The sequence below is a fragment of the Triturus cristatus genome, chromosome 9 (assembly GCF_964204655.1).
Source record: "Triturus cristatus chromosome 9, aTriCri1.1, whole genome shotgun sequence".
NCBI classification, from domain to species: domain Eukaryota; kingdom Metazoa; phylum Chordata; class Amphibia; order Caudata; family Salamandridae; genus Triturus; species Triturus cristatus.
In genome coordinates, this window is record NC_140592.1 from 133,647,787 (window position 1) to 133,671,576 (window position 23,790).

Sequence of the window (23,790 nt, forward strand, 5' to 3'; positions counted from 1 at the left end):
CACTCCCCTTAGCTCCCCTGCCAAACTGTCACCCAAAGAGACCTACATGGCTGGTCTGTCCCTCAGCCCCACTGTGACACCACCCCGCAAGCGGGCAAGGAAGTCCCTGGGCAGGGGAGTTGAGTCCCCCATGTCCAACCCCTCCCCCAAGAGCACTACACCCCATCCCTTGGCCACCCCCCCCTCCGTTGGCCCTGGGATTTCTTCAGGTGCAGGGGTTACTCTGGACGCCCTGGCAGCAGTGTGCAGCGAGGTGCTCACATCCACCTTTGGTGTTGCCCCACCCCCTGTGGTGGAGACGTCCAGCCCTGTGCTGAATAAAGCCTTTTCTTTTAGTTTCAACACTATTGCATTTCAGGTACTGATGTTGGTGATGAGGCTCATAAAGTTGGTGTTCTGGTAATGTGTTAGGGTTCTGAGAAATGTTTTTGTATGATGGTCATGAGGTGGACCATCACAATGTCTGTGCAAATATTAATTGGTAGTGTGTGTCCATTTGGTTTTGACACATTGTCCCAAGGAGTGTTCCTTCCTCTGTGGCACCTGACATGTTCCCTGCAAACAGTTGCACAATTGTTGTGCTGACCTGTATCAACATATCCTTTGTTGGTGACAGATCCCTTCAACAATGGCCATGCCTGCTCACCGATGTCTCCTGCTGAATCGTCTGTGCCATCCTTGCCAGTCACTGTACTTGTGTTTCGGGTATGTAGGAATGGCTTCAGGGACCAATTGCCCCTTTTCAGCACTATGCATGTGTGTAATCACGGCCTAACACACAAATGGCACGTGTTATGCAGGGTATTTGGGCACCTGACTCACAATTGTGGGCATTGTATCTAGTCGCAGTGAACCCTGTTCCTTCCATGAGAGACAATATCTGGGTGGCTGGACCAGCACCTGGACATTCCTATCACTCCTGGGATGTGCGTGACAGTGTGTGTTCCCTTTGGCTATCTTATTTTTGTATGCAGTTCCATGACTATACAGTCTGTTTGCATGAAAACAGGGTGTGTATTGTGCTGCATCTGCCATGGGTGGGTATGCATGTGTTATATGTCCTCACACCCACATGTGGTGTGTCATGCAGTGTGTGAAAGACATCCATCCTCCTGGGAGTGGGACACTGCTGGGAGTCCTCTGCACCCACCCCTCATATGCCTGGACACTGCTGGTAGTGATATGCACCCACCCCTCATATGTCTGGACACTGCTGGGAGTCCTCTGCACCCACCCTTCATATGCCTGGACACTGCTGGAGTCCTCTGCACCCACCCCTCATATGTCTGGACACTGCTGGTAGTGATATGCACCCACCCCTCATATGTCTGGACACTGCTGGGAGTCCTCTCCACCCACCCCTCATATGCCTGGACACTGCTGGTAGTGATATGCACCCACCCCTCATATCTCTGGACACTGCTGGAGTCCTCTGCACCCACCCCTCATATGTCTGGACACTGCTGGTAGTGATATGCACCCACCCCTCATATGTCTGGACACTGCTGGGAGTCCTCAGTACCCACCCCTCATATTACAGGCCACTGCTGGGAGTCATATGCACCCACCCCTCATATGTCTGGACACTGCTGGGAGTCCTCTGCACCCACCCCTCATATGCCTGGACACTGCTGGCAGTGATATGCACCCACCCCTCATATGTCTGGAAACTGCTGGTAGTGATATGCACCCACCCCTCATATGCCTGGACACTGCTGGTAGTGATATGCACCCACCCCTCATATGTCTGGACACTGCTGGTAGTGATATGCACCCACCCCTCATATGTCTGGACACTGCTGGGAGTCCTCTGCACCCACCCCTCATATGCCTGGACACTGCTGGTAGTGATATGCACCCACCCCTCATATGTCTGGACACTGCGGGTAGTGATATTCACCCACCCCTCATATGTCTGGACACTGCTGGTACTGATATGCACCCACCCCTCATATCTCTGGACACTGCTGGGAGTCCTCGGCACCCACCCCTCATATGCCTGGACACTGCTGGTAGTGATATGCACCCACCCCTCATATCTCTGGACACTGCTGGGAGTCGTCTGCACCCACCCCTCATATGCCTGGGCACTGCTGGTAGTGATATGCACCCACCCCTCATATGCCTGGACACTGCTTGGAGTCATATGCACCCACCCACGCACCACCTTGGAGCTGTACACTGCTAGCCAGGACCTACACACACAACAATGTGAAGGTAACATGCTGGGCCAGTCCTCTATGCCCACATTCCTGGCGTGTGTACGCCTTGTATCCAAAATTTACTGCTGCCGTAACGGGGTACGTGTGGTACAGACCGTACCCACGCATGTATGCGTGGGTACGGTCTGTACCTGAGTAGTCATGGGGCCGTAGGGGTACGCACCGTACCCACGCATGTATGCGTGGGTGCGGTCCGTACTTGAGTAGTCATGGGGCCGAAGGGGTACGCGCCGTACCCACGCATGTATGCGTGGGTACGGTCCGTACATGAGTTGTCATGGGGCCATAGGGGTACACACCGTACCCACGCATGTATGTGTGGGTACGGTCTGTACATGAGTAGTCATGGTGCCGTAGGGGTACGCACCGTACCCACGCATGTATGCGTGGGTACGGTCCGTACTTGAGTAGTCATGGGGCCGTAGGGGTACGCACCGTACCCACGCATGTATGCGTGGGTACGGTCCGTACTTGAGTAGTCATGGGGCCGAAGGGGTACGCACCGTACCCACGCATGTATGTGTGGGTACGGTCTGTACATGAGTAGTCATGGTGCCGTAGGGGTACGCACCGTACCACTGTTGTAATGGTGCCGTAGGGGTACGTGTGGTACACACCGTACCCACGCATTCATGCGTGTACGGTCCGTACCACTGTTGTAATGGTGCCATAGGGGTACGTGTGGTATGCACCGTACCCACGCATTCATGCGTGTGTACGGTCCGTACCACTGTTGTCATGGTGCCAAAGGGGTACATGTGGTACGCACCGTACACATCCACTTCCGTTGTTGCGGTACGCAGGGGTTGCTGGACATGCCCCCCAAGTGACCAGTCCCAGGTGGTAATGTATGGCCTCCATATTATAGGTTTGTGTTTGAGTATGGGGTATGTTTCCTGCCCCTCACCCCCACCCTGGCCCCTGGGTGTTGTTCTCACCTTCTGTGGCGTGTGCGTCGGGTGCGGTGCACCAGGTCGTAGGCCAAGAGGACCAGGATGACACGTACGATGGGGTTCATGGCTGTACATCGCGTACCGGGGCTCCGTGGCGTAGGGTTCTGATTTCCCGGCAGTTTTTCGCTCCTGTAATCAAAGCGTGGTATGTAGTGACGTCGGGCCGAATCGTACTTGCTGGTCCGGAAAACGCTGCTTAAATACGTGCAGACGTCGTGTACAAGCAGTTCCGGATCGGAATCGTTGGTATTTTTTAGCTTTATGGTCTTTTGTACGATTCGTACAGAAAAAGGCTTTCTGTACGAATCGTACTTCCTAGGTTGTAGGATGAGTTTACCTGGTACGAGTTGTACGGAGAAAATGCTCCGTACGACTATTCGTACAGCCTTTTTCCATTATTGGAATCGGCCCCTAAATGTTGAACAGAAACAAATATATCAACAAGTGAAAGAGAACATTGACCATGGATTACTTCATGAAAAGAAAGGGTGCTCACGTAGATCATTTCAACCTATCCGAATGTATGTGAGTGGTCAAGCTGGAACAGGAAAAAGTTTCTTAATTAAAGTAATTACAAGTTATCTGCAGAAAACAACTGAGTCGCATTTGTCTTGTGTTGTCACTGCTCCAACTGGGTTGGCAGCACATAACATTAGAGGAATTACTTTACATCATTTACTAATGCTACCAGTAGAGCATGAGAACAAATTGGAATACCACATGCTATCTGAAGAAGCTTGTTGTGAAGTTTCAAGAGTCCTGAAGAAAATGAAACTACTCATTATTAATGAGGTGAGCATGGTCTCAAACTTGATGCTTGCCTTTGTGTATTTAAGAATGCAGCAAATTCTTAAATCAGAGTATGACTTGTTATTTGGAGGAAAACATGTCATAGTTTTTGGAGATCTACTGCAACTGACTCCAGTAAAAGGACAACCGGAATTTAAAACACTTGCACATGAAGATACCAGAAAGTCTCTTGGTAGTGTTGGTAATGTGAACATTTGGACTTATTTTGAATACAAAGAACTGACAACAAATATGCGACAGGCAAATGAGGCTGAATATGGAAGTATTCTTCAAGATATAAGAATTGGAATTCTTACAGAAAATGGCAAACAAGCTTTGGAGAGTCGATTACTTTGCAATGTGTTTCCAAATGAAAATGTAGTTCCTGCAAAAGTGTACATGAAAATTGCAGAAAATAAATCAGTGATCTGCTTCATGCCAACACTGCGCGAGTGTTCCATATTCAACGAAGAACTATTGAAACTGGAAAATGAAGAAATTATAAAAGTGGAAGCCATCGATAAAATAGAGCATGAAGGAATCACTATTATTTTGACGGGAAAGTTGAAAACAAAACTGGATTCTTTAGAAAAAAAAATATCTAAAACAGCTGGTTTAGAAAAGACACTATATGCATGTGTAAACTGTCGGGCAATTTTAAGGCGTAATTTGGATGTAGAAAAAGGTTTAGTTAATGGCGCAATGGGTAAAGTGGTGGATTTTGTTAATTATCAGAAAAAAGAAGGAATTGAATTTTTAAAAATTTAATTTGATCAGATTGAAGAAGTTAAAGAAATTGGTCGTTGTTCAGTTCGTTTTTTGCTTGTTAAAGATTTATATGTCCGTAGGAAACAATTTCCATTTTCTCTGGCATATGCAGTGACTATTCATAAATCTCAAGGATTAAGTGTAGACAGTGCATTGGTGAACATTGGATCTACCGTATTTAAAGAGGGTATGGCATATGTTGCTTTGTCGCGAGTCAGAACATTATCTGGTTTGTTATTGATTGATTTTGATGAGACAAAGGTTACTGCAGATGCAAACTGTGTAAAAGAGTATAATAGGTTAAGAAGGGTGTATGCTCCAAATTTAGGTCAATATCCTGTATTTGAAAAGCGTGTGGTTGGTCGAAAAAGAAGGTTTGAGAATATCTGTTCTGAAGGTGTCGAGAAGGGAAAAGAACAAGATAATGTTGTGATTGCAAGTAAAAAGAAATCGGACACTGTTGAAGAGATTGTTGGTTATCAGTTTGAAAATAGTTCAGGTGTCAACTGCTATGCTAATGTAGTGGTCAATGTTGTTTTTTATCTTGAAGGTTTGCAAGAACAAATTATGCAGAATTGGCAAAAAAGATTTTGTTCTCTGTTGCATTCTGTTTATGAAAAATTGACAACAGATGCAAGTAAAATACAATCTGTTTCAGATGTTCGTAATCTTTTGGATGTGTGTTTTGGTTCTACACAATTTACACAAAATATCCAACAAGATGCTCAGGAATTTTTAATGTATATGCTTACCATTTTTGAAAATGAAGGTGTAGAAATAGAAAATATTTTTGGCCTTTCTTACAAATGGGAACATCATTGTGAAAATTGCATGTATACATGTACCACTAATGTAGACACTGAAAGATTTCTGTATTTAACATTACCAGACTGTAATTCAGTGTCTTTCAATAAATTAGTTAAAGGTGCAAATCAAAACATGGAGTGTAGCCAAGTAAATCAGAAATGTTATCCACATTATTTTTAACAAAATATGGACAATACATAATTTTAATGATGCAACGTTGTACAGCTGATGGAAGAAAATTGGATACTTTAATAAAGCAATTTGTAGCAACACAACTATAAATATCAGGAAGGACATTTGTAGCAATTGCAATAGTTTTCCATGATGGTCCTTCCACCACATCTGGACATTACACTGCCTATCTAAAATGTGACAAAGGCTGGACACTTTGTAATATTTCCCAGTTGGTTTTCAAACAACGTTTGCCTAGGGAATTACCAAATTCCTACCTAATATTTTTAAAGTCAAAGTTTTAGGAAGATAATTAACTCTCTGAGGAATTTATTATTATAATTTAATAGGACTGCCATTGGACAATTTACATAAAAAGAAGTGCAAAAATACCATTTGGCCTCAAGGAAAGGTATATATTTGAATTATGGACTTTTTTGTGCTCATTGACTCGGTGAATATTTTAGAGCGACAACATTTACAGTTTTTATAAGTTAAAGTTATACAATTTTGTTAGCCATAAGCATTTCATATATGTGTGATTTGTATTTTCTGGTATTTTACTGAGAATAGCATGTTGGGTTTTTTTAAACAATCTTTTTGATTGTTTTTTTTTTGCCCGCTGTTAAGTGATGAGTACGATTGAAATCAGTATTTCTAGTGAAATTCAATATATTCTGAGAACAGCAAAAAAGGCAAACAAATTACTTTGTTGAAATTATGCTGTGTTGTAAAAAATATATTATTACATGTTATACCTATTTTTTCTTTTCTTTCACAGATCCTAATTCTAAAATAAGCAATTTACATCAATTTACATTGCAAAAAAAATCTGAAAAAAATGATACCATTTTTAATTTCTATTACTGTGAAGGTAAGTTTAACTAAGTATTAATATGCAGAATGGGCAGATCTGCAAGAAGCAACAAAGATGTCTACCTATGTAGTTTTGAAATCTCTCTGTTATCGGATATCATGTGACCTCCAAAAAAACAGATTTGAGTGGTTCATAATATTTCCCATTGTATCTATTGAAGGACCGCAATCATTTCAATCATTCTTCTTTGAGCATCTTTGCAGACAAAACTCTGTGCTTACCTTCTATCATTCGCAAGCAATTTTAAAAACTGAAATATGTCACTTTTGGTAACATTGGTATTGCGCAAGACACTCTTTCATATTTACAAAGAGAGGAAAAGGCACTCTGTGTACTTTGTCTACTCCATGTAAATACAACCTCATCATACACACCACTTTGCATTGAAAGGGTGTTCTATAAGTGTTGTTGTGTGTGATTGCCCTGAATATTCATAGAACAAGACACATCTTCAGATTTATCAGAAATCATAAATCTCAATATGTGTGTGAATGCTGCACCATTCTCCAATTGGTGTAGGAAAGCACAACAAGGAGAATTGTTTTCATTTCTCCTCATTTTTTAATCTTCAATGCATGCTAAAATGTTCAGCATACATTGAAGGAGAAAAATGCGTTACCTGATTGTTTTTGTGCAGGAAGGTGTGTCTTCCTGCACACTAAACAAACAGCACATGACACAGATATCCTTGTACCATGGTGCAAGGGTGCCTGTGTCACCACATGGCTGCAGTTTAAGCAGCCGTGTAGGGAGAAGCATAGATTTGCAACATATTTACATACATATGTAGCATCCCTGTGCTTCGGAAGTACCACAGCACACTGTAGTTAAAGAGCTTACTGTGTGATGCTGCAGCACTTCCTCATAGTTCTGCACTTATACATTCACCATACACTACTAATGCATTTGTTCAGTCAATTACGTACTACACATACATTCATCTATACTTTCACACACTAACAAACAAATATAGCTCTTTTTTTTATTTTTTTAAACCAGGAAAGTTAGCTCTTAGAAGAACTTTTTTTTTTCTTTTTTTTTTTTTTGTGTGGTTTTTTCAACGATTTTGTGATTTTTTTTCTTTAAACAAAAAAAGGGAACATGAAGAACAAAAAAGTGAACTTTAGGAAAAAAAAATTTAAAAAATTAACAGTGATGGTTTTTCTGCACCCTGCAGATAAACTCAACGGACTGCTCACCGTCCGTAACACAGCAGTTTGTTGCATTTAATGCAACTAATTATAAGTTGTCCAAATTCGGGACGTATGTCCGGGTGAACAACAGTTGGCAGTGCTGTAGATGTACTTGCCACTGCTGGCGGAGGGTTGTGACGCATTCTTCTGCATTCTTCCCTTGCCAGGTTGATGGGGTGGAGAGTCCTGAGGTGTTTCATCATGCTTGCGGTCCCACAAGAGTATTTTTTAGTTGGATCTCCTCTTGATACGACTCTCTGGCAAATTTTGCACGTCACCTTAGTTGCATTTGTCTTTGTTTCTCCATCAGGAAAGGTAAAAAATGTCCATACCACTGAACTATATCGTTGAGGGCGAGGAGCTTCTGGAAGAAACCCATCATCTGAAGAATGTTCTGAATCAGATGCTGCTTGCTGTCCAGAATTCATTTTGTTTAGAATGAAAAGAATGGCAGCTGTGGAAATCTCCCCAAAAAAGTTCTTCTCTGCAGAGAGATGCTCCTCCAAAGAAGGTCAAAGAAGAATGATTGAAATCTCTTTTTTTAGGTCACATGGGATCCGCGCACCATGCGCATACGCAGCACATACCCAGCCCGCATCCGCAAAATTGAATTTAAAAAAAATTAAGGATTAGAAGTAAAGATATATTATTTTTATGAGTAGTTTAGAGTTTGTCTTCAATTAATATTCACATGAAATATATATATATATATCTTTTTGCAAATGTAAAATATTTTGCGGGATTCGCGCACCCACCGCGTCATATACGCATATGACATATCGCGGAAGCGTCGCGTAACGTGCATCGTTCTTGTCGCGTTTAGGCTTGGAGTCGCGTACCAGTCGCATTGCAATCGTGCACCAAACACATACCCAATGCATAGCGTACGCGGATGCTTTTGCGCAGGGATCGAGAACGGTGCGCATAGGGTGCGCGAATCCCCCAAAAAATGGAAAAATAAAATAAGAAATAAAGTTTTGAAAATATAGTTTCAAAAATATTTTTAAAAATATAAATAAATATTTAAAAAGTAACAATTTAAAAAAAAATACAATAAAAACAAATAATATTTTTTAATTTTTAAAAGAATTAATTGAAAAAATAAGTAAAAAAAATGGTGATAAAAAAGTATTTTAAAGAAACATAATTAAAGGAATTGACACACTGAAATAGAAAAATTTAGAAATCCAATGAAAATCATTAAACATCATAGCTTTAGAGATAAGTTATAGATAGGAATTAGCATTTAAAAAACCTTTGAAATTCACTGAAAAAACCATAGGTTTCATGCACGTTATAGTTAGGAATTGGCATTTAAAAAACCTTAGAAATTCACTGAAAAACCATAGGTTTCAGGGGCGTTATAGTTAGCTGGACATTTCCCTCGTACAAAACCCTAGAAATTCCCCCGTTATAGTTAGTTCAGCTAACTATAACTCGCGCCCCCGCATTGCACTGCTGATGACTTCACATATTACATCACTGATGACATGGTCAGTGACATCACTGATGACATCACTGATGACATCTCAAATGACATCACTGATGACATCACTGATGATGTCATCCAGTGAGTCTGTGTTTCTGTAAAATTTAAATATGTTTAATATATATATAGGGGAAGGCCTATGGAAGAATGAGTGGGTGTATAAGTGTGTGAATGGATGATTTAGTAGGTGCGTGACTGACTCTATAAGTGAGTCATTAAACGTATCTTACTGCAGACTAGTGGCTAAACTGTGTGAATGTCTGTATCTGTCTATCTGTTGATGTATAAGTGGCTGCATGGTTTTGTGAATAGCTATATGAGTGTCTATATGAGTTATTGATTGGTTGTCTGAGTATCTGTATGGGTGCCTGAGTCTTTGTGTGGGTAGGGTGTGTATGACGCTGTGCATAGATGTGTGAGTGGGTGATTCTATGGGTGCATGGTTTTAAGAGTGCGTCTGTGATTGACTGCATGGGTGGGTGAGTGTGTGTATGGTTGTGTTAGTGATTGAATGTATATCTCAGTGTTACATGTGACAGTAACTACATATGTGAAAGGCAGTATATATGTGTGTAAGAGTATATAACTGGCTATATGTGAGAGTGTGCGATTGTGAAAGTGAGTGTATGTATGAGTGTGTGCTTGTATCAGTAATTGTATAAGAGCGTAAGAATGTGGTAGTATTTTTATGAGTAAGTGAACTTGTGTGTGTATAAGTGTATAGGTGAGTAAATTGGACTGTGATTAATTATTTGCATGACTGACTACGTGTTTCAGTACCTCAATGGATGATTGGCGGTGTGCGAGTGTCTATATATGATAGTCCTGTACTGAGTGACTATAAGTATGAGTGACTGTACAGGTGAGTGAGTGGAGGTATATGTAGACCTAAGAGTCAATGAGTGGGTATGTAGTTATTGGTATTGGAGTATCTATGGTTTTCAAAATGGCCATCTGAAATTGAGACTCAGTGTATCAAAGGTTATATTGGGGTGTGAGAAGATGCACTAATTTATCACATGGATGATGTCATCAGTGATGTCATTTGAGATGTCATCAGTGATGTCATCAGTGATGTCACTGACCATGTCATGAGTGATGTAATATGTGACTTCATCAGCAGTGCATTGCAGGGGCGCGAGTTATAGTTAGCTGAACTAACTATAACGGGGGAATTTCTAGGGTTTTGTACGAGGGAAATGTCCAGCTAACTATAACACCCCTGAAACCTATGGTTTTTTCAGTGAATTTCTAAGGTTTTTTAAATGCCAATTCCTAACTATAACGTGCATGAAACCTATGTTTTTTTCAGTGAATATATATATATATATATATATATATGTATATATATATGTATATGTGTATATATATATATATATATATTCACTGAAAAAACCATAGGTTTCAGACATGTTATAGTTAGGAAATAGCATTTAAAAAACCTTACAAATTCACTGAAAAAACCATAGGTTTCGGGGCTGTTATAGTTAGCTGGACATTTCACTCGTACAAAACCATTGAAATTCCTCTGTTATAGTCAGTTCTGCTAACTATAACTCGTGCACCTGCAATTCATTGCTGATGATGTCACATATTACATCATTCATGACATGGTTAGTGACATCACTGATGACATCACTGATGACATCTCAAATGACATCACTGATGACATCACTGATGACATCATCCAGTGAATGTGGTTTGGTTCGTTATTTAAATATATCTTATATATAGCAATCTGCATTGAAGAATAAGTGGATATATAAATATCTGGATGGAGGATTTAGTAGCAGTATGATTGACTGTTTACTTGACTAATTTATAGTGTCTCACTAAATATATTGGATAGTGACTAAACTGTGTGAATATCTGTATCACTTTGTCAGTTGTTGAGTAAACTGCTGCACCAGTTGGTTACTAGCTACGTAAAAGTCTATATTAGTTATTGATTAGTTAACCAAGTATTTGTCTTAGAGAGTGAATGTGTGTGTGGTTCAGTGGGGGGTGTATGACTCCCCAAAGATGTGTGAAAAGCTGATTCAGTAGGTAGATGAGGTTAAGACTACATGTTATAACAGTTGTTTGGGTGAGTGAATATCTTTATAAGTGTGGTGATGAGCAAATATATCTCTCAAGGGTACATGTCCAACAAACTAGAAAGATAAAAGGCAGTGTATGTGACAGTAAGTATACATAAGACTCACTGATTGTATGAGTGTATGGATAACTGTATACTTGTAATAGTGATTTTATAACACACTAAGTATGAGTTACTATCTATATGAATACATGAAGTGGTGTTTGTATAAGTGTGTAGCTGACTAAATGTAAGTATGATCCATTGTTTGCATAAGTGAGTAGGATATCTGCATAAGTGAATAGGATTTGTGCTGGTGTGTAATGTCAATATAAGTGTATAAGTATATTTGATAGTGTTCTATTGATCATCGACAGCATGTATGAGTGAATCTATAGGTAAGTGATTAGATGTGTGTGTAGATCTAGGATTCACTGAGTGGGTTTTTAGAAACTTGTATTGGTGTGTCAATTGATTCAAATATGGTACTCTGTATTTTACAGTGAGTGATGAAAGGTTATACTAGTGTATAATGAGGTGTATCTGATTGTCACGTGGATGATGTCATCAGCGATGTCATCAGTGATGTCACTGACCATGTCATGAATGATGTAATATGTGACATCATCAGCAGTGGATTGTGGACGAGCGAGTTATAGTTAGCAGAACTGACTATAACGGAGGAATTTCAATGGTTTTGTACGAGTGAAATGTCCAGCAAACTATAACAGCCCTGAAACCTATGTTTTTTCAGTGAATTTCTAAGGTTTTCTAAATGCTAATTCCTAACTATAACATGTCTGAAACCTATGGTTTTTTCAGTGAATTTCGGAGGTTTTTTAAATAATAATTTTTAAATGTAATAATACTTATATGTATTTTTTTATACTGATTTTCTACCGTTTTTTAACTGTTTATATTTACATATCTTATTTTTTATATTACATTATATATTTTTTATATAAATGGAAATAAAAATGTTTTTAAAATATTGAAACTGAAATATTGTTTTTTTTGGTTGAATGTATAAGTGCAGAACTATAAGTGTGTTGGTTAGTTAGGGGACTGCATGCATAGTGGATAGGCGTTTGAAGCAGTCAAGGTGCTAAGGCCTGCCTCACTGCATGAGTACTTGGGTACTGACTGAATGATTAGAGTACTGCAAGGAGAGTGCCTGGGTGAATTTATAAGTGTTTGGGTTTTGGCACAGTGAATGGATTAGTACATGGTGCTGAATGGGTCACTAGAGGAGTGCAAGGGGAGTGACAGGGTGTTTGCAGGAAGTGTATGGATACTGACTGGAGAATTGAAGGTGTGAAAGACAAGTGTGTAGGTGGTTAGAAGACTGCATGCATAGTGGATAGGGGTTTGAAGCAGTCCATGTGCTAAAGCCTGGCTCGCTGGATGAGTACTTGGGCACTAACTGAATGATTAGAGTACTGGACGGAGAGTGCCTGGGTGAGTTTATAAGTGTTTGGATTTTGGCGCAGTGAATGGATTAGTAGATGGTGCTGAATGGGTCACTAGAGAAGTGCAAGGGGAGTGACAGGGTGTTTGCTGGAAGTGTATGGATACTGACAGGGGAATTGAAGGTGTGAAAGACAAGTGTGTAGGTGGTTAGAAGACAGCATGCATCGTGGATAGGGGTTTGAAGCAGTCCATGTGCTAAGTCCTGGCTCACTGGATGAGTACTTGGGTACTGACTAAATGATTAGAGTACTGCAAGGAGAGTGCCTGGGTGAATTTATAAGTGTTTGGGTTTTGGCGCAGTGAATGGATTAGTACATGGTGCTGAATGGGTCACTAGAGGAGTGCAAGGGGAGTGACAGGGTGTTTGCAGGAAGTGTATGGATAATGACTGAGGAATTGAAGGTGTGAACGACAAGTGTACAGATGGTTAGAGGACTGCATGCATAGTGGATAGGCGTTTGAAGCAGTCCATGTGCTAAGGCCTGGCTCAGTGCATGAGTACTTGAGTACTGACTGAATGATTAAAGTACTGCAAGGAGAGTGCCTGGGTGAATTTATACGTGTTTGGGTTTTGGCGCAGTGAATGGATTAGTAGATGGTGCTGAATGGGTCACTAGAGGAGTGCAAGGAGAGTGACAGGGTGTTTGCTAGAAGTGTATGGATACTGACTGGGGAATTGAAGGTGTGAAAGACAAGTGTGTAGGTGGTTAGAAGACTGCATGCATAGTGGATAGGGGTTTGAAGCAGTCCATGTGCTAAGGCCTGGCTCACTGCATGAGTACCTGGGTACTGACTAAATGATTAGAGTACTGCATGGAGAGTGCCTGGGTGAATTTATAAGTGGTTGGGTTTTGGCTCAGTGAATGGATTAGTACATGGTGCTGAATGGGTCACTGGAGGAGTGCAAGGGGAGTGACAGGGTGTTTGCTGGAGTATATAGATACTGACTGGGGAATTGAAGGGGTGAAAGACAAGCGTGTAGGTAGTTAGAGGACTGCATGCATAGTAGATAGAGGTTTGAAGCAGTTCATGTGCTAAGGCCTGGGTCACTGGATGAGTACTTGGGTACTGACTGAATGATTAAAGTACTGCAAGGAGAGTGCCTGGGTGAATTTAAAAGTTTTTGGGTTTTGGCGCAGTGAATTTGATTAGTACATAGTGCTGAATGGGTCACTAGAGGAGTGCAAGGGGAGTGACAGGGTGTTTGTTGGAAGTGTTTGTATACTGACTGAGGAATTGAAGGTGTGATAGACAAGTGTGTAGGTGGGTAGAGGACTGCATGCATAGTGGATAGGGTTTTGAAGCAGTCCATGTGCTAAGGCCTGGCTCGCTGGATGAGTACTTGGGTACTGACTGAATGATTAGAGTACTTCAAGGAGAGTGCCTGGGTGAATTTATAAGTGTTTGGGTTTTGGCGCAGTTAATGGATTAGTACATGGTGCTGAATGGGTCACTAGAGGAGTGCAAGGGGAGTGACAGGGTGTTTGCTGGAAGTGTATGGATAATGACTGGGGAATTGAAGGTGTGAAAGACAAGTGTGTTAATGGTTAGAGGACTGAATGCATAGTGGATAGGCGTTTGAAGCAGTCCATGTACAAATGCCTGGCTCAGTGCATGAGTACTTGGGTACTGACTGAATGATTAGAGTACTGCAAGGAGAGTGCTTGTGTGAATTTATAAGTGTTTGGGTTTTGGCGCAGTGAATGGATTAGTAGATGGTGCTGAATGGGTCACTAGAGTAGTGCAAGGGGAGTAACAGTGTGTTTGCTGGAAGTCTTTGGCTAGTGACTGGGGAATTGAGGGTGTGAAAGACAAGTGTGTAGGTGGTTAGAGGACTGCATACATAGTGTATAGGCGTTTGAAGCAGTCCATGTGCTAAGGCCTGGCTCAGTGCATGAGTACTTGAGTAGTGACTGAATGATTAGAGTACTACAAGGAGAGTACCTGGGTAAATTTATAAGTGTTTGGGTTTTGGTGCAGTTTTTAAAATTTGTCTCAGATGGGTACTGGTGGTAACTGACTCTGACTAACCAGTCCTAGAGCCAGTGCTATGCTAAAAGACACTTAGAATACAGTTAAAACACCTACACACACAAGGGAATACTATGTGTTGGGGTACCCCTGTGATTAGAATGACCTCCTCTGTAAGCCCCTAGTACATAATAGGGCAGGGGAATTAAAACTACCTCTTAAAACGCGCCACAGGGAGCATTTGCACACTGGTGAAGGGAGGGGGCTGAGCTGACGTGTGCAAACACGGCCTGTGGTCGTTTTAATTTGCGGGATAAAGTCCCCTTGAATCCTGAGTGTCCCTTGTGTCCAACTAGCTCACCAGGTATCTCCAGTTAGCGCCTCAGAGCTGCATTGCAGAGAGGTGTAAAAAGTGGCACAGCCTGGACCACCTCTCTGTAACGCAGCGCAGTGGCGCTTACTGGAAGCACCTGGCGGACTAGTTGGCCCCCAGAGTCTCTCAAGATTGAAGGCAAATTATTTCCCCAGCTTAAAACATGCCACAGGGTGTGTTTTCACACGTCACCTCTGGCCCCATCCCCTCCCTTCACTTCTGTGTAAACGCTCCCTGTGTCCGTTTTAATTTGGGAGATTAAGTCCCCTTGAATCCTGAGTGTCCCTAGGGTCCAACTAGCAAACTAGCCCACTAGGTACCTCCAGTAAGCGCCATGGAGCGGCGTTGCAGAGAGATGTAAAAAGGGGCACTGCCTGGGCCACCTCTCTGAAACACAGCGCAGTGGCACTTACTGGAAGCACCTGGTGGGCTAGTTGGCCCCCTGGGACTCTCAGGATTGAAGGGGAATTATTTCCCCAACTTAAAATGCACCACAGGACGTGTTTTCACACCTCAACTCAGGCCCCATCCCCTCCCTTCACCACTGTGTAAACGCGCCCTGTGTCCGTTTTAATTTGGGATATTAAGTCCCCTTGAATCCTGAGTGTCCCTAGGGTCCAAGTAGCCCACTAGGTACCGCCAGTAAACGCCACAGAGCTGCGTTGCAGAGAGGTGTAAAAAGGGGCACTGCCTGGGCCACCTCTTAGAAACACAGCGCAGTGGCGCTTACTGGAAGCACCTGGTGGGCTAGTTATCCCACAGGTGCCCTCAGGATTGAAGGGGAATTACTTCCCCAACTTAAAACGCGCCACAGGGCGTGTTTTCACACGTCACCTCGGGCCCAATCCCCTCCCTTCACCACTGTATAAACGCGCTCTGTGTCCGTTTTAAGTTGGGAGATAAAGTCCCCTTCAATCCTGAGTGTCCCTTGGGTCCAACTAGCAAACTAGCCCACTAGCTACCTCCAGTAAGCACCACAGAGATGCGTTGCAGAGAGGTGTAAAAAGGGGCACAGCCTGGGCCACCTCTCTGAAACACAGCGCAGTGGCGCTTACTGGAGGCACCTAGTTGGTAGTTGTCCCCCTGGGGCTCTCAGGATTGAAGGGGAATTATTGCCCCAACTTAAAACGCACAACAGAGCGTGTTTTCACACGTCACCTCAGGCCCCATCCTCTCCCTTCACCACTGTGTAAACGCGCAGTGTGGCCATTTTAAGTTGGGAGATAAAGTCCCCTTGAATCCTGAGTGTCCCTTAGGTCCAACTAGCAAACTAGCCCACTAGGTACCTTCAGTAAGCGCCACAGAGCTGCGTTGCAGAGAGGTGTAAAAAGGGGAACGGCCTGGACCACCTCTTTGAAACACAGTGCAGTGGTGCTCACTGGAAGCACCTGGTGGACTAGTTGGCCTCCTGGGGCTCTCAGGATTGAAGGGCAATTATTTCCCAAACTTAAAACGCACCACAGGGCATGTTTCCACATGTCACCTCAGGCCCCATTCCCTCCCTTCACCACTGTGTAAACGCGCCCCGTGTCCATTTTAATTTGGGAGATTAAGTCCCCTTGAATCCTGAGTGTCCCTAGGGTCCATGTAGCCCACTACGTACCTCCAGTAAGTGCCACGGAGCTGCATTGCAGAGAGGTGTAAAAAGGGGCACGGCCTGGGCCACCTCCCTGAAACACAGCTCAGTGACGCTTACTGGAAGCACCTGGTGGGCTAGTTGGCCCCCTGGGGCTCTCAGGATTGAAGGGGAATTATTTCCCCAACTTAAAATGCGCCACAGGATGTGTTTTCACATGTCACCTCAGGCCCCATCCCCTCCCTTCACCGCTGTGTAAACGCGCCTTGTGTCCGTTTTAATTTGGAGATTAAGTCCCCTTGAATCCTGAGTGTCCCTACGGTCCAAGTAGCCCACTAGGTACCTCCAGTAGTGCCACAGAGCTGTGTTGCAGAGAGGTGTAAAAAGGAGCACTGCCTGGGCCACCTCTCTGAAACACAGCGCAGTGGCGCTTACTGGAAGCACCTGGTGGACTAGTTGGCCTCCTGGGGCTCTCAGGATTGAAGGGAAATTATTTCCTGAACGTAAAACGCGCCATAGGTTGTGTTTTCACACGTCACCTCAGGCCCCATCCCCTCCCTTCACCACTGTGTAAACGCGCCCTGTGTCCGTTTCAATTTGGGAGATTGAGTCCCCTTGAATCCTGAGTGTCCCTAGGGTCCAACTAGCAAACTAGCCCACTAGGTACCTCCAGTAAGCGCCATGGAGCGGCGTTGCAGAGAGATGTAAAAAGGGGCACTGCCTGGGCCACCTCTCTGAAACACAGCGCAGTGGCACTTACTGGAAGCACCTGGTGGGCTAGTTGGCCCCCTGGGACTCTCAGGATTGAAGGGGAATTATTTCCCCAACTTAAAATGCACCACAGGACGTGTTTTCACACCTCAACTCAGGCCCCATCCCCTCCCTTCACCACTGTGTAAACGCGCCCTGTGTCCGTTTTAATTTGGGATATTAAGTCCCCTTGAATCCTGAGTGTCCCTAGGGTCCAAGTAGCCCACTAGGTACCGCCAGTAAACGCCACAGAGCTGCGTTGCAGAGAGGTGTAAAAAGGGGCACTGCCTGGGCCACCTCTTAGAAACACAGCGCAGTGGCGCTTACTGGAAGCACCTGGTGGGCTAGTTATCCCACAGGTGCCCTCAGGATTGAAGGGGAATTACTTCCCCAACTTAAAACGCGCCACAGGGCGTGTTTTCACACGTCACCTCGGGCCCAATCCCCTCCCTTCACCACTGTATAAACGCGCTCTGTGTCCGTTTTAAGTTGGGAGATAAAGTCCCCTTCAATCCTGAGTGTCCCTTGGGTCCAACTAGCAAACTAGCCCACTAGCTACCTCCAGTAAGCACCACAGAGATGCGTTGCAGAGAGGTGTAAAAAGGGGCACAGCCTGGGCCACCTCTCTGAAACACAGCGCAGTGGCGCTTACTGGAGGCACCTAGTTGGTAGTTGTCCCCCTGGGGCTCTCAGGATTGAAGGGGAATTATTGCCCCAACTTAAAACGCACAACAGAGCGTGTTTTCACACGTCACCTCAGGCCCCATCCTCTCCCTTCACCACTGTGTAAACGCGCAGTGTGGCCATTTTAAGTTGGGAGATAAAGTCCCCTTGAATCCTGAGTGTCCCTTAGGTCCAACTAGCAAACTAGCCCACTAGGTACCTTCAGTAAGCGCCACAGAGCTGCGTTGCAGAGAGGTGTAAAAAGGGGAACGGCCTGGACCACCTCTTTGAAACACAGTGCAGTGGTGCTCACTGGAAGCACCTGGTGGACTAGTTGGCCTCCTGGGGCTCTCAGGATTGAAGGGCAATTATTTCCCAAACTTAAAACGCACCACAGGGCATGTTTCCACATGTCACCTCAGGCCCCATTCCCTCCCTTCACCACTGTGTAAACGCGCCCCGTGTCCATTTTAATTTGGGAGATTAAGTCCCCTTGAATCCTGAGTGTCCCTAGGGTCCATGTAGCCCACTACGTACCTCCAGTAAGTGCCACGGAGCTGCATTGCAGAGAGGTGTAAAAAGGGGCACGGCCTGGGCCACCTCCCTGAAACACAGCTCAGTGACGCTTACTGGAAGCACCTGGTGGGCTAGTTGGCCCCCTGGGGCTCTCAGGATTGAAGGGGAATTATTTCCCCAACTTAAAATGCGCCACAGGATGTGTTTTCACATGTCACCTCAGGCCCCATCCCCTCCCTTCACCGCTGTGTAAACGCGCCTTGTGTCCGTTTTAATTTGGAGATTAAGTCCCCTTGAATCCTGAGTGTCCCTACGGTCCAAGTAGCCCACTAGGTACCTCCAGTAGTGCCACAGAGCTGTGTTGCAGAGAGGTGTAAAAAGGAGCACTGCCTGGGCCACCTCTCTGAAACACAGCGCAGTGGCGCTTACTGGAAGCACCTGGTGGACTAGTTGGCCTCCTGGGGCTCTCAGGATTGAAGGGAAATTATTTCCTGAACGTAAAACGCGCCATAGGTTGTGTTTTCACACGTCACCTCAGGCCCCATCCCCTCCCTTCACCACTGTGTAAACGCGCCCTGTGTCCGTTTCAATTTGGGAGATTGAGTCCCCTTGAATGCTGAGTGTCCCAAGGGTCCAAGTAGCCCACTAGGTACCTCCACTACGTGCCACAGAGCTGCGTTGCAGAGAGGTGTAAAAAGGGGCGTGGTCTCTGAACACCTGTCTGCAGTGCAGCTCCGTGGCGCATACTGGAGGTACCTGGTGGGCTAGTTGTCCCTCAGGGACCCTCAGTATTGAAAGAGAATTAATTCCCCAACTTACAACTCGCCAGGGGGCGTGTTTGCACAATGGTGAAGTTAGGGGGCGTGGCCTGAGGTGACATGTCTGCAAACACGCCCTGTGGCGCGTTTTAAATTGGGGGATTAATTCGTCCTCAATCCTGAGGGTCCCTGGGGGCCAACTAGACCACCAGGTACCTCCAGTATGCGCCAGAGAGCTGCGTTGCAGAGGGGTGTTCAGAGGCCATGCCCCTTTTTACAATACTCTGCAACGCAGCTCCGTGGCGCTTACTGAAGGTACCTGGTGGGCTAGTTGGCCCCCAGGGACCCAAAGGATTGAAGAGATATTAATTCCTCAATTTAAAATGCGCCACAGGGCGTGTTTGCACACATGGCCCCACCCCCTCCCTTCACCACTGTGCAAATGTGCCCCATGGAGCGTATTAAGTTGGGGGATTAACTCCCCTTGAATCCTGAGGGTCCCTGTGGTGGAACTAGCCCACCAGCTACCTCCATTAAGCGCCACAGAGCTACTTTGCAGAGAGGTGTAAAAAGGGGCGTGGCCTCAGAACACCTCTCTGCAACGCAGCACCCTGGCGCATACTGGAGGTTCCTAGTGGGCTAGTTGGCCCCCAGGGACCCCCAGAATTCAAGGGGAATTTGTTCCCCATCTGCAAATGCTCCACGGGGCGCGTTTGCAGAGTGGTGCAAGGAGGGGGCGTGGCCTCCGGCGCGATGCTGGTCTTTTTTTTAAATAAATTTTAAGAAGGGTGGCTGTGTGGCCCCCCTTCCTTTCCTTTTTTACCGGCCCTGGGGACCCCATCCCCCAGGGCCTGACCCCCTTTTTTTGGTTAAAATCAAATTTGGGCCATAATTGCCCCGGGGACCCCATCCCCCATTTTTGGAGGGGTCTGCGTGGCCCCCCTCCTCAGGCCACTTCTGGCCCTGGGGTCCCCATCCCCCGGGGCCGGCCTGCCTCTTTGTTTTTTTTCCGTTTTTTTTCTTCATTCTAATGAGGGAGGGGGGCCACATGGCCCCCTTCCCGGGCCACTTCTGGCCCTGGGGACCCCATCCCCGGGGCCTGGCCATCTCGTTGGGGACCGTGGGGGAGTCCCCAATCCCCCCACGCTCCCAGCTGGCTCCCCGCCTCCTGCGGTAGCCGGCATTGCTTTTCCACATGGGGAGCAGCTAACATGCTGCTCCCATGTGGAGAAAGCAATCTGCTTTGCTTCATTGAAGCGAGAGCAGATTTCCCTGCTCTCGCTTCAATGAAGCAAAGCAGTTTGCAATGACAGGGCGGGAGCCGCGAGGCTCCCGCCCTGTCAATGCAAACTACAGTGTCCCGGGGGTGGGCACCCCGGGACACTGCAGGAGCCGGCCCTGGAGGGTGGAGGTCCCCAGGGCCATCATTGGCTCCAGGGGGGCGTGGCCCCCTCCCACTTAATCTATAGCCCCGGGGGGTGGTGGTCCCTGGGGCTTGGGGGTCCGTAACGGGGGCTAATTAAAAACGAAGCGCATCCTGTCATTTGTTACATTTTTGTTTCTAAAATGTGGGCCTTGGGGGTCCTTGTGGGACCCCCTGAGCAGGCCTAGGGGGTCAGGGTGTTTCTACCCTGTCCCATTTTTGCGTTTTTTGCGTTTTGTTCTCTGCTTTCTTGTGCCTCGGTTCTACTGAGGCACAAGATGGCTGCCAACACTTTGACAGCCAATTAGCATAAAGCTCGTGCTCGGGAGGATCCGTGGCCCTAGATATATCTATGTTTTTACTTTTGAATTTCTCAGGAACTACTGAACGGATTTACACCATTTAACCAAAAGGCACAAGTGTGAACCAAGGGCTACCTCTTTGCCAAATTTGGTGTAATTTCGTTCAGCAGTTCGGGCTGGAGCTGCGACTAAAGGTCCCTATGGAAAATTGCATGGGGAGAACACGTTTTGGGACCCCCCTTTTTTCTAGGCCCTACTTGACGAATCACCCTGAGACTTCCTGGATAGGAGCGGACCGGAGCGGGCCACAAGTTTTGAAAATTTCGCGAACATTCGTGAACCGGCGCCAAAGTTATTTCAAATAGAATGTTGCGGATTTCCTATGGATAATAGGTCCTAACTATAACTACCTACTGGCGACCACCAGTAGGTTATATATATATATATATATATATATATATATATATATATATATATATATATATATATATATATATATATATATATATATCAAAAATAATGATCAGGCTTACCCGGTGGCTCGCCATTTTCATGAACGGCATGACAATGATCCAAAGGACCTTAAATATTTCCTATTGGATTCTGTCCTGAAAAACAAGAGAGGAGGAAACAGGGGAAAGATCCTCCGTATACTAGAAATGAACTATATCTTAAATTTAGATACGAAGCAACCTAATGGATTAAACAGTTCAGAAGAACTACATGCCAGTTTACAAAAATAAGGGCCCGTAGATTTATCAGCACTACTACCAAACAAATTTCATCTATATTCTGACCGCATAGAACGAATGAAATTCAAATAATTTGCAACATCGACTGTGACTTAAAATCTCAAAAAATTCATTTAGAGACTTTATATTTAGTAAGATAAGTATACTTGCTACAAACCTCCCTATGTCTCAAATTTTTAATCACCATTTTACTATTCAGGCACTTTGCACTTTTTCAACAGACACTTTATTTTGCACTTAATTAATGGACAAAAAAACAAAAAAATATATTTATACGTGATCACACAGGACATGACTCAGATTCCATTTTAAGCTTAGACTTAGGCCAGATATGTAATTTACTGAACAAGCATAATACCCATATAAATTGCCACAAAGTAATTAAAAACTAGGCAGCTTTGTGTGGTCAAAAATATGATCAATATAAATTTCATATTATACAAAAAATTTAAGGAGGCCAGCATTTATGCTGCAACAATGTTAATGGATTTATCCATATACTTAGATTTTATGTATTCATTTATTTATATGTTTTTATATATCTAAAATATGAAATTCGTTTAACTACTATTTATGCTTTTATAGTGGCTACGAAATGGATGTTTTTATACATGTATTGTCTATATAAGTACATATGCATTTATTTATTTATTTGCAAATTTGTACATAGAATAATTCATCTAAATGTTGTGAGATGAACAATTTGAAATCAAGTTCAAACCTTTTTGGTCTAATGTTTACATGAATAAATTTTAGTCCTATATTTTTTATCAGTATCGGCTTTTTCTAGCACTGATGTCTTTAAGACACAAACACGTGGTTCACACACACACCCAAAAAAAGGAAATAGAAAAAAAGTGTAACCTTTAAAAAGTAATGTCTATGGATGATGCGCGTCATGTGATCAAGTCCCCAGGGAGGGACGAAACGCGTAATGGCTGCCGTTTTGTTTGTGAGAGGATTTGAATAAACAGAGCGGAATTTTAAGAATTGCGTGGTCGGTGCTCTTTTCGAATACCCATATATTGGATATACATGCAAAGGTAGAGTCTGTGAAACTGACACCTATGGCGATGTTATAAAAGGAACTCAAAGACAATAATCACAGTAGGCAAGAAACATCACCTAGGTTGTCAGCTGAGCCCATGGATCCTGGCGCTCAAACAGGAATACGCAAGGCAGTAACAGCAAGGGTCTTAAACAAAATACACAACCAAGATAGACAAGTAGATAGCAAGGAGGTGTGCTCAACAGGAAAGGAGGGAAAACAAAGGGCACCCTTGGCAGAAAGCAATTAACAACTATAGAAGGAAACTAGAAGCAAGATAGAAGTAATAGGAAGACAGGAAACTAGGTGCACTGGATTAGTGCTGGCTCAAGAATCAAGGAAACAAGGTAATACTGCAAGCAATGCTAGTTCAAGGAACAAGTAAATAGCTAATCTCTGGAATCAAGGGAGCACTGAAAGCAAAGCTAGCTCAGGAACAAGGAATAGCTGCAGCTCAGGAATCGAGGAATCAAGGTAACATTGCAGGCAGTGCTAAGAGAGGAAAAAATAATAGCTACAGCTCAGGAATCAGGCTAGCACTGGAGGCAGTGTTAATTCAGGAACAAGGATTAGCTACAACTCAGAATCAAGGATTCAGGTAATCAAGGTAGCACTGCAGGTAGTACTAAATCAGGAACAAGGAAATAGTTACAGGTCAGGAACAAGGAATAACTATAGCTCAGGAATGCATGAATAATAAGAATAGCAAAAGCTCTGGAAACGAGGGTCGGTCTCACATGAACACAGCTACAAAGGCTGACCCTGGACTAAAGGAATCTGGGGCTTAAAAGAGCTCACAGTAATCACATGTATCAGATCTGCACAGGCAAGCAGCTGCCAGC

At 44.2% G+C, this 23,790-nt stretch overlaps 1 protein-coding gene across 5 annotated transcripts in view; it reads right to left on the reverse strand.

The window, feature by feature from the left end:
• LOC146797516 (inter-alpha-trypsin inhibitor heavy chain H4-like) overlaps window positions 1-23,790 on the reverse strand; it is a 598,346-nt gene that overhangs the window by 215,357 nt on the left and 359,199 nt on the right. The gene's annotated exons all lie outside the window — the stretch shown is intronic.